The sequence below is a fragment of the Anopheles stephensi genome, unplaced genomic scaffold (assembly GCF_013141755.1).
Source record: "Anopheles stephensi strain Indian unplaced genomic scaffold, UCI_ANSTEP_V1.0 ucontig212, whole genome shotgun sequence".
NCBI classification, from domain to species: Eukaryota; Metazoa; Arthropoda; class Insecta; order Diptera; family Culicidae; genus Anopheles; species Anopheles stephensi.
This window is the reverse complement of record NW_023405139.1, coordinates 20,001-30,000: the sequence shown is the minus strand read 5'-3', so window position 1 is coordinate 30,000 and position 10,000 is coordinate 20,001.

The window sequence follows — 10,000 nt, the reverse complement described above, 5'->3', positions numbered from 1 at the left end:
ATACGTAGTTTTCGAGATATTCGAGAATAAGTGATTTTTTGGGACTTAGAAAATTTTTGACCCGTACCCTAAGAAAAAGTGATTTTTTCATAGGACAATTTTTTCTTCGCAAATACTGTTTGGTTTCACTTTTCATTATTAGAAACGCGTTCCGAAGCCATTTTCATCAAAATCTCGTGAAAAAAAAATTTCACCCCCGGACCAAAAGTTGGCCGTTCGGTGCCCTATGGCCTATGGCCAGTATGGGAACCAAGGATGCCGATATGCGAAAAAGTGTCAAAAAATCACTTGAAAGTCGCTATGGCTCATTAAATAGAGCTTGTAAAGACCTTTCTAAAACACCTTGGTTGACCCCTGTCCGATAAGTAGTTTTCGAGATATTCGAGAATAATGTGATTTTTTGGGACTTAGAAAATTTTTGACCCGTACCCTAAGAAAAAGTGATTTTTTCATAGGACAATTTTTTCTTCGCAAATACTGTTTGGTTTCACTTTTCATTATTAGAAACGCGTTCCGAAGCCATTTTCATCAAAATCTCGTGAAAAAAAATTTCACCCCCGGACCAAAAGTTGGCCGTTCGGTGCCCTATGGCCTATGGCCAGTATGGGAACCAAGGATGCCGATATGCGAAAAAGTGTCAAAAAATCACTTGAAAGTCGCTATGGCTCATTAAATAGAGCTTGTAAAGACCTTTCTAAAACACCTTGGTTGACCCCTGTCCGATACGTAGTTTTCGAGATATTCGAGAATAAGTGATTTTTTGGGACTTAGAAAATTTTCGACCATGACATATATGAAAAGTGAATTTTTTCATAGGACCAAAAAGTTTGTCCAAATAGGGTTTTGGTTCACTTTTTATGGTCAGATAAGTGATCCGATGCTATTTTCATGATCATTAGAGGGATTTCACGCTGTGACCAAAAATTTTCATACTTCATACTTGTCCCGTGCCGTATATGGGAGGACCGGGGGAACATGTCTTCGTAAGTCGTGATGTTCAGTGACGGATTTCTGGGACTTAGAAAAAAAATGTGCTCTCAGGCACATTATATGTTTCATACACACATGATTTTCATTCTTCATACTTGTCCCCGTGCCGTATATGGGAGGACCGGGGGAACATGTCTTCGTAAGTCGTGATGTTCAGTGACGGATTTCTGGGACTTAGAAAAAAAATGTGCTCTCAGGCACATTATATGTTCATACACACATGATTTTCATTCTTCATACTTGTCCCCGTGCCGTATATGGGAGGACCGGGGGAAGATGTGTTTCGTAAGTCGTGATGTTCAGTGACGGATTTCTGGGACTTAGAAAAAAATGTGCTCTCAGGCACATTATATGTTCCATACACACATGATTTTCATTCTTCATACTTGTCCCCGTGCCGTATATGGGAGGACCGGGGGAAGATGTGTTTGTAAGTCGTGATGTTCAGTGACGGATTTCTGGGACTTAGAAAAATAAATGTACCCTTAGGCACATTATTTGTATCAATAATTGTATCCCCAGCCTTTCATGGGGAACTTTTCCGTATTCCCGGACTTGTACATTTTTCGGGTTCCACCTCCCGACAATGTATCTCTACTGTGCATTACGTACCTTATAACGCACGGCACCCATTGGGTGACTCCACTTAACCATCTTTCGATAATGCCCGTGTTGCAGATATAATCCCAACACCTACCAGGCTTTATATGTACATCGAACGTTACATACGATGCACCCCGTATTCCCGGACTTGTACATTTTTCGGGTTCCACCTCCCGACAATGTATCTCTACTGTGCATTACGTACCTTATAACGCACGGCACCCATTGGGTGACTCCACTTAACCATCTTTCGATAATGCCCGTGTTGCAGATATAATCCCAACACCTACCAGGCTTTATATGTACATCGAACGTTACATACGATGCACCCCGTATTCCCGGACTTGTACATTTTTCGGGTTCCACCTCCCGACAATGTATCTCTACTGTGCATTACGTACCTTATAACGCACGGCACCCATTGGGTGACTCCACTTAACCATCTTTCGATAATGCCCGTGTTGCAGATATAATCCCAACACCTACCAGGCTTTATATGTACATCGAACGTTACATACGATGCACCCCGTATTCCCGGACTTGTACATTTTTCGGGTTCCACCTCCCGACAATGTATCTCTACTGTGCATTACGTACCTTATAACGCACGGCACCCATTGGGTGACTCCACTTAACCATCTTTCGATAATGCCCGTGTTGCAGATATAATCCCAACACCTACCAGGCTTTATATGTACATCGAACGTTACATACGATGCACCCCGTATTCCCGGACTTGTACATTTTCGGGTTCCACCTCCCGACAATGTATCTCTACTGTGCATTACGTACCTTATAACGCACGGCACCCATTGGGTGACTCCACTTAACCATCTTTCGATAATGCCCGTGTTGCAGATATAATCCCAACACCTACCAGGCTTTATATGTACATCGAACGTTACATACGATGCACCCCGTATTCCCGGACTTGTACATTTTCTTGTACATACTACCGGGCCAGGACGTGCCTTGCGTCCACCATAACACCACCAGGCGTAGGTCGCCTGAGAGGATCGATGCGAACGCATCTCTACAACTTGAAACTCCTAGCCTGAAGTCCCGTCGTTTGCGGGCGGTCGGTGGGCATCGAAACTAGTCAAGTCCACGGTCGGCGAGGTCGGCGGCCACCGGCGTTCCCTATGGTCAGGTACTAACACGTGCAGTGCGACCCCGCGCGATGCGGCCCAGTCTATGAAGCGGGGATGAGGCGCCAGGCTGCAGAGGCAGTTCCAGCGGATCTCGGAGGGTTGTTAGGCCCGCTAGCTTCCGATTGCCCATTAGGTTTTGAAGCGCTATCAGCTCGGATTGGTTACGACCTTAGAGGCGTTCAGGCATAATCCAGCGGACGTAGCGTCATACCAAAGTCCGGTCGAACTAGTATTGAGCCAGTGGTCCGTACCTGTGGTTCCTCTCGTACTGCACAGGAGTTCCGTTACGATAGCACGTATTAGCACACACCAGTAGGGTAAAACTAACCTGTCTCACGACGGTCTAAACCCAGCTCACGTTCCCTTGAAAGGGTGAACAATCCTACGCTTGGGGAATTTTGCTTCACAATGATAGGAAGAGCCGACATCGAAGGATCAAAAAGTCACGTCGCTATGAACGCTTGGCGACCACAAGCCAGTTATCCCTGTAGTGGCGATCGAGCAGCCGAACAGTGCAGACGCATCCACGCTGTGCTCCGCGAGGAAAAAGTGAAGTGGTGAAAACTCGGGAAATTCGGTAGTTAGGACAGTGGATTTTTGTGTCCGGCCCCCGATTGCCATCCTGAACCCCCCCTCCGAATTTTTCCGGAAAATTCGGAAAACTGGGGGAGTTTTTCGGGGAACGGTTTTCCGGGAATAACTCGCGTATTAGTGGACCGATTTGTTTAAGTGACGTATCAAAAGAAGCGCGCTATTGAGACGCACCAAACAGTGAAGACAGAACTAACGATTTCATGGAGTACGCCATTTTGTGGACGTTTAAAGTGCAAAACTTTGAGTGATTATAACTCTCAAACTATAAGTGCTGGCAGAGAGCTGCCATATAGTGGTTTGTGCGTTTTCCGGAGGCGAACAAGCTGTGAAAATTCCAGGCGGATCCGTGGAAAACTCGCGGAGTTATAGGCGGGGGAAATTTCCACCCAAAAAAGCACGCGGTTTTCGGTGTCGCGAAAATGGCGGCGTGTGTGTGAAATTTTGGCGTCGGTTAAAAGTGAGGTTGGAATTTCAAAATCTTCCGGACGGAACACCCGGCACCCGGTGTTCGAACGGGTTGTCCGCCCTGGTTTCCTGGAGTTCCCGGCGGGCCTTTTCTGCCCCCCCTTGGTGTACCAGGTGGTCAGTCCACCGATCCAGGCGTGCGACCCCTCCATCGACGCGTCTCGAAGAGGGGAGTTCGGAAGTGGCCACCCCGCCCCCCCACCACCCACCACCAGCCCCCCAGAGCGGATAAACCCCCCCCGGAGACGGTTTTTCCGAGTTTTCCCGGGGAAGGAGGGGAGATAGACGATCGGGGTCTTCGGACGGATTGTTCGGGCGGGTGCCCCCCACCCACCCCCGCAAAAACCCAACCAGTTTTCCACCACCAGGGGGCGTTCCAGCCGGAAAAGTGTGCAGCAGAAGAGTTTTCCGGGCGTAGCGGGAAAACCAGGCGTCTCCCGATAGGGGTTTGTTCGGGGAGGGGTGTCCGTTTACCTCGAAGAATACCCCCCCGCAAGGGTTTTCCCCCACCCCCCCTGGAAAATAGCGTTTTTCCGGGCCCCCCCCGTCGCCTGAATCATACGCCGCACCCCACCGAGTGGGGTATCGATCGACGCGGCTTGCAGAGAGGAAGCATCTGAACATCATCCCGCCCCCCTACCTCCACCCACCACCCCCCCAGAGCGGAAAAACCGCGTCTAAAACGGTTTTTTCTGTTTTTCTGGCAGAAGGAGGGGGAAACGAGCGTCGGGTTCTTCGGCAAGGTTGTGGACAACACCATCACACGCCAAATCGCCGTTGGGTCCGAGACGATTGGACGTCATTTGGGGGAGTTACGCCCGGAAAAGCGTTTTTTGGGTTTTCCCAATTTTCCGACCGCACCCCCCAACGCGACCCCTCTTTCGACGCAGCCTGAGACGAGGATTGCGGGGAACACCATCCCGCCCCCCTACCTCCACCCACCACCCCCCCAGAGCGGAAAAACCGCGTCTTAAACGGTTTTTTCTGTTTTTCTGGCAGAAGGAGGGGGACACGAGCGTCGAGTTCTTCGGCAAGGTTGTGCACAACATCATTACACACCAAATCGCCGTTGGGTCCGAGACGATTGGACGTCATTTGGGGGAGTTACGCCCGGAAAAGCGTTTTCTGGGTTTTCCCAATTTTCCGACCGCACCCCCCAACGCGACCCCTCTATCGACGCAGCCTGAGACGAGGATTGCGGGGAACACCATCCCGCCCCCCTACTTCCACCTACCACCCCCCCAGAGCGGGAAAAACCACGTCTGAAACGGTTTTTCCTGTTTTTCTGGAAGAAGGAGGGGGAAACGAGCGTCGAGTTCTTCTGGAAGATTGTGCACAACATCATCACACACCAAATCGCCGTTGGGTTCGAGACAATTGGAAGCCATTTGGGGGAGTTACGCTCGGAAAAGCGTGTTTTGGGTTCTCCATTATTGCGGCAGAAACCCTCACCACCAGAGGGCGTCGGAGTGAGGTATGAGCAGATTACTGCGTCCTCGGACGGTGTCCGTGGACACTACCATGATGGAGGGCGCGAAAAAACTCACCGCTGAGCCGAAAGTGTTGCTTACTCGCAGCAGCACAGCATCGAGCAGTACGACGAAGGCGACGAAGGCGACTTCCAGCAACAAGCCAGCTCCTGAGGCTCCTGAGGCGGCGCCTGTTATGGCGTCGTTGGCATCGCTGGAGAACACGCTCGCGATAATGTCCGATGAGCTTATAAGCACTCGGCTGTTGCTGCAGGCAAATCTGGATGAGCGCAAGGGGCTTCTTGACATGATCAAGGACCTTCAACGGGCGAAGGAGGAAGCTGACAGCCGGCACTGGAAGGAAGTGCAAGCACTGCGGGAGGAAATTCGCGAGATGGCTGAGCTTATCCGGAAGCTTGCAGCCAAACAAGATGCCTCTCCAGACGCGCCACTACAACCAGTTGCACAGCGCAGCCAGGCGGCCACCGGGTCGCAGCAGCAGCAGCAGGCGAAGCAGCAACAGCAGCAGGCGAAACAGCAACAGCAGCAGCAGCAGAAGCAGCGGCAGCAGCAGCAGCAGCAGCAGCAGCAGCAGAAGCAGCAGCAGAAGCAGCAGCAGCAGCAGCAGCAGCAGCAGCAGCAGCAGCAGCAGCAGCAACAACAGCAGCAGCAGAAACGGCAGACGGGTGAGCGAAGCCAGCAGCCATCCAGCGACTTCCCCACCCTTACTGCTGCAGAGGATGCGATCGGCGATAACGGTGGCTCGTGGGCGCAAGTTGTCCGGCGCCCGGCTCGTAAGCAGCCACCACAGCAGCAGAAAACAGCAGCAGCACAGCCGGCGTCCAAAAACCAGCAGCAGGCGCAGGCTCCAACAAACGTGACTAATCGGCAGCCAAAACATCGTCCCGACGCCATCGAAGTCACGCCAGGCGAGGGTCAAGCCTACTTGGAGGCCTACCGGATGATTCGCTCGGCGACAGAACTGGCCCATCTGTCTGAGGTGCTCGGAATTGGACGGCGAACATCACGCTCGCGATTGGTTATGAGCTTGCCGGAATCCGCAAACTCGTTGGAGGTGTTTAACGCAGTGAAGGCATTCTGCGATAAAACAACTCCATCACTCGGTTGCAGACTTATCACCAACAAAGTCGAGGTTCGAGTAGATCATATCGACCCTTTAGCGGCGGTGAAGGAGGTGGCGGAAGCGCTGACAGCCCTTTCGGGGGAACCCATCAGCGAGAAGGAGGTTCGCCTGATCACGATGAACGACTCGACGAAGATGGCCTGGGTTCGAGTCTCCGAGAAGGCGGCGGAGAAGCTGGCAGGACAGCACATCAAGGTGATGTACACCTCGAGTCCTGTCAGCCGCGTGCAGCAACGACAGGATTGGCTGCAACGATGCTTCCGTTGCCTGGAACTCGGCCACGTGCAGGTGAAGTGCAAGAGCGCGATCGATCGATCGGACGCCTGCATCCGATGCGGGAAGACGAGCCATCTGGCGATGGATTGCCAGGAGGAGCCGTGTTGCGCGATTTGCAAGGGCCCGCACTCGATAGGTCACCCGACCTGCCGACGTTAAAAGTCCTGCAGATCAATCTCGGGCGGAGCCGTGCAGCTCAAGATCTTATGCTGCAGACGGCGAAGGAGGTTGGCGCGCATGTTGTCATCGCCAGCGAACTGTACAGGCCTCCGCGTGACAACATCAAATGGGCGATCGACGAGCAGCAGAACGTGGCTATTGTTGCAACCGGCGAATACCCCATTCAACATCTTGGAGGAAGCGCAGCCTCGGGATTGGTGGTTGCAACAATCGGGGGCGTTGCCTTTGCCAGCTGTTACGCACCGCCCAGCATCAGCAATGCGGAGTTCGACGACTATTTGGAAGCAGTAGAAATGGCGCTCGCCGGGTATCCTGCAACGGTGCTAGCAGGCGACTTTAATGCGTGGAACGAGGAATGGGGCAGCGCTCGCACAACATCGCGAGGCGAGAATCTGATGGGAACGGTCAACCATCTCGGGCTGCTGACGCTGAACCTTGGAAGCGAGCCAACGTTCACCGGCAACGGAGTCGCACGTGAAAGCGTGATCGACGTGAGCTTTGCCTCGCCAAGCGTCGCAGTTCCGGGTGAATGGAGTATCGTCAACAAATACTCTGGCAGTGACCACAGGTACATCGCATTCAGCGTAGCCATTCCAAGTAGGCGAACAAGCCAGAGTGGACGACATCAGCAGCATCAACACCAGCTACAGCGACGAGGAGGGCTGCACAACACCAGCGGCCTAGCAAGGCACGCCGGAGTGAGGTGGAAGACGGCACAGTTCGATCGCGAGTGCTTTGAGATAGCGCTCTCAAACAGCCGCTTCAGCCTCGCATCAACTCCGGACGAACTGCTCGTCGGCTTAACTGCTGCTTGTGACGGGGTCATGCAGCGAGTCACCGGGCCAACCTTTCGTGTCTCGCCGAAGATGTACTGGTGGACGCCTGAGATCGAGCGGTTGCGGGAGTGCTGCGCAGTCGCTGAGGGACAACGCCATCGGGCTACCACTCCTGAAGATCGAGCCGTCGCATCTTCCGATCTTCTTCGGCAACGCGGGCTGCTTGCGCAGGAAATCCTCCACAGCAAGGAACGATGCATGCAGGAGCTGATCGATAGCGTGGAGGATGATGTGTTCGGGATGGGGTACAAGGTGGTGATGGCCAAACTGCGCAGTCGCACACCACCTGAGACTGATCGCGCAGTTCTACAGCCGATTGTAGACACCCTATTCCCGACACATCCGCCGTTCGAGTGGCCAGCGATTGAGATGGACGACGAAGCGGATGTATCACCGATCACCAGCGAGGAGGTGATTATGGCCGCAACGAGGATGGCGTCGTCAAAAGCTCCGGGACTTGACGGCATCCCAAATGCAGCGCTAAAGGAAGCAGTGCGCCAGCACCCGGAGGTGTTCGCGCGAGTCTACGGCGATCTTCTGCAGCGCGGCGAGTTCCCGAGGCCATGGAAGAAGGCGCGGTTGGTGCTGATTGCCAAGCCAGGCAAGCCAGCTGGGGACCCGTCTTCGTATCGCCCGCTGCTCATGCTGGGAGCGGTTTCCAAGGTGTTCGAGAGGCTAATCCTCAACCGTCTCAACGACCACCTGGAAGAGAGCAATGCCATCTTGCTCTCACCATCCCAGTATGGCTTTCGTCGTGGGAGATCAACGGTGCAGGCGATCCAGCGCGTCGTCGAACTAGGCCAGCAAGCCCGGTCCTTCCATCGCACCAACTCGCGGGATCCCAGATGTCTGATGGTGGCAGCATTGGATGTCAGGAACGCGTTCAACGCAGCGAGTTGGCAGGCGATTGCACTAGCTCTGCAGGAGAAGCGTGTCCCTGCAACGCTTCAAAGAGTTCTGAGGAGTTATTTCTCAGAACGAGAGCTAGTGTACGAGACCAGCGAGGGACCGGTGCGGCGATCAACATCGGCGGGCGTTCCACAGGGATCGATTCTCGGTCCCACCCTGTGGAACGTGATGTATGACGGCGTGCTGCGACTGGAGTTGCCCCAGGGGACGGAGCTGGTGGGCTTCGCCGACGATTTAGTCGTCTTGGCGAAAGGCACCACACCACAGGCGGCGGCGGAAGCGGCGGAGACGGCGATAGCGGCGATAAGCGCCTGGATGACGGCGCACCATCTCGAGCTCGCCCCAGCGAAAACTGAGCTCGTGCTGGTTTCCACAATGCGGCGCTATAACACCAACTTTCCAGTTGCGATTGAAGGCCAGGAGAGATGGCCTACCAGGACCATCAAATACCTCGGCTTAATGCTCGAGGACCATCTTTCCTGGGGGCCACATGTGGACTACGTTACAGCGAAGGCAGCCAGGGTTGCGCAGGCGATCTCCAGGCTGATGTGTAATCACAGCGGCCCGAAAAGTGCGAAGCGACGATTGCTGGCCTCAGTCGTAGATTCGACGATGCGGTATGCGGCGCCAATCTGGCACACGGCAGTCGATCTACAGCAGTGCCGGCGGAGGTTGGCTCGCGTTCAGGGCCTATACGCGAGACCGGTGGCGCGCACTTTCATCTCGGTACGGAGTGAGGTGGCAGCAGTACTTGCTGGGGTTATCCCCATCTGGCTACAGGTGAAGGAGGACGCCAGATGTTACCAGCGGCGGCAGGACACGGGTATGCCCATCACTGTCATCCGAGCTGAAGAGCGAAGAAGTACTATCGAGGCATGGCAAGCGGAGTGGGATGAGCTGGAGCCCACAAGCCGCTTTACGAGGTGGACCCACCGAGTGCTCCCGGACATAGGGTCATGGAAGAACCGACGTCACGGTGAAATGACGTTTCACCTGGCACAGTTACTATCAGGCCACGGTTTCTTCCATGATTACCTCCACACCAAGCATCTGTCGCCAACACCTGACTGTGTGAGATGCACGGGGGTACCGGAAACGGCGGAGCACGCCTTCTTCAGCTGCCCGCGATTTGCGGAAGTCCGCAGTGAGTTGCTGGAGGAGGGGTTGGTGGCGGCGGTGACTCCGGACAACATCCAGGAGTACTTGTTGAAGGACCAGCAGCACTGGAGTCGCGTGTGTGAAGCGGCTAAGCGCATCACCACAGCCCTGCAGCAAGACTGGTATGTGGAGCGAGCTACCAGTGCGAGCGCGGAGATGCGGGAAGCTGCTGCGCGACTGGACGAAGCGCACGAGAGAATCGTCCGAGAGCGGAATGACCGGCGT